The sequence below is a fragment of the Buceros rhinoceros genome, unplaced genomic scaffold, assembly GCF_000710305.1.
Source record: "Buceros rhinoceros silvestris isolate BGI_N320 unplaced genomic scaffold, ASM71030v1 scaffold32790, whole genome shotgun sequence".
Classification (NCBI taxonomy): Eukaryota; Metazoa; Chordata; class Aves; order Bucerotiformes; family Bucerotidae; genus Buceros; species Buceros rhinoceros.
The window spans coordinates 7097-9074 of NW_010389590.1; positions in this window are offsets into that span (position 1 = coordinate 7097).

Below are 1978 nucleotides of genomic sequence, written 5' to 3' on the forward strand. Positions count from 1 at the left end.
TCTTTCTGGAAGGGAACCCATTCAGCCGGGTTCTTGAGAAGCAATGTGAAATTTATTTGTTTTTTTACTTTTAACTCTTTTGGGGCCATTCTGGTGCTGGCGGTGACTGGCATCCAGCCTGGCGCTGAGCAGCCCCCGTCTCCTTGAAGCTGGCAGATGTTGCTGGTATTTAGCGCCTCCGAGAATTGTGCCTTTCCTATTGAGGTGTCAGCATAAATATGTTTATTTAGGTTACTTCAATAAATACGTGTTTAGGAGCCCAAGTCTGGGTGCTCAGATCTGAGGCCGAAGGTAATTACATTTTGCTGTGTACTCCGAAAAAGCCTTGTGCTGCCTGTGTGTGGCTTGCACATCTAAACTTTAGTCCGTGTGTTTGGAAAGATGCGGGATGATGTATTTGCATCACATGTGGGTGATGAAATACTTTCCAGCCCCATTAGTTACCAAGAGGATATTAAACAACATCTCTTAGCGGTGAACACTTCAAAATTAACAGTTCTGGGTAACATGCACCCAGGAGTCTTTAAAGGATTGGCTTTTGCATGCTGAAATTAATCTCCAGTAATGCCCTTTGCTAGAGAAACTAGAGGAGAACAGATGAATTGTCGATTTTGTCCTAGTTTTCTGAAAAAGCGTGATTTGGGTAAAACCAGCTGCAGGGAGAACGGGGGCACTGAGAATTGAAAGGCTGTCAAAGTTCAAACATGTAAAATGTTTGAACCCGTGATTTGGTGCCGTGAATATGACATAGGGACGACAAGGGCAGAGTGGCGAGACCCTGGTCGTGTGACAGCCCAGGCCCCTGAGTGAGTGTGTGGTGGACCACGGGCTGGATGGAAGACTGGTGCTTCACAACCTGGGAGCTCTGGAAAAGGTCACAGCCAAACAGCACATCTCGGTGCCCGCTGTGCTGCAGTGCCCTGGCAGAAGGGGTGACCTGGGGAGAGCGGTGAGCGTGCGTCCCGCATCGGTACTGCCCGTCGGGGTGGTAGGGTTCCAGGAAACAAGCCTGCCAGGGGAGGTCTGGTGGTGGGGCTGGGCAAACACCTTCCAGTGAGAACTTAGAAGTGCAAACCGTTTAGCTTATCTGCAGGATTGACAGGTGACTTGATTACAGTGTGTAAATATCTTTGTGGGAAACCGGTTGCTAACGGACATTTACAGCTTTGGAGAAAATCACGGGTTCTTTTTATGTCCTTACAATGAAGTCATATAAAATCCACTTAGAACCCAGACCTGCGTTTTGTAAAGGTGATGAACTCCTGAAACAGCCTGCCGAGGAAAGGGGTGGCTTTTCAGATGGCGCAGACCTCAGAAGTCTTCATGGGAGGTGTAGCTGAACAAACATGGTCCACTGGGCCCCATACAGGGGGGGCTATTTTAGTCCAGGTGACTTAATGATTTCTCCTGGCTTCAAACTTTACAAAGCTGTTGGTTTCAAGGTAGCAAAGGAATTTTTTCTCTGGTTTGAGTGGCACGAAGCCCTTGAAAGGAGAAGATGATGGGGAAGTTGGGAGGTGGCTGGGCTACAAGGGGTTGAAGTCCCTTGTCCCCAGGGATGAAGGACCCGGTGCAGTGGACAAGGGTGGTGGCATCACCAGGATCCAGGATTGTCTTACAGATCCCAGGAGAGCCTTGCTGGGTTCCTGCTTGAGAGGGATTTGTCTCTGTGCTAAGTCATCTGTGGTTGAAAAACAGATCCATTGTGAGTCGATGGAAAATAGATTATGTGAAATTGAATAAACATCGTTTCTTGGCCTGGCTACAAATGAGCCTGCACCACTGTGCCAAAGCTGCTGCCAGAGGGGACGAGGCAAGACGTGCGTGTCGGGAGGGGGAGAGGGTCATGTCTGCTCTCCTCCACAGCCTTTATCAGCCGTGGTCAGGGTATGCCAAACCTGGCGGCCACCAGTGTTGTTGAAGACGTATCTGTGGCAAAGCCCAGGCATGAGGAGCCCCGCCCGCACCCCGCCCCTGC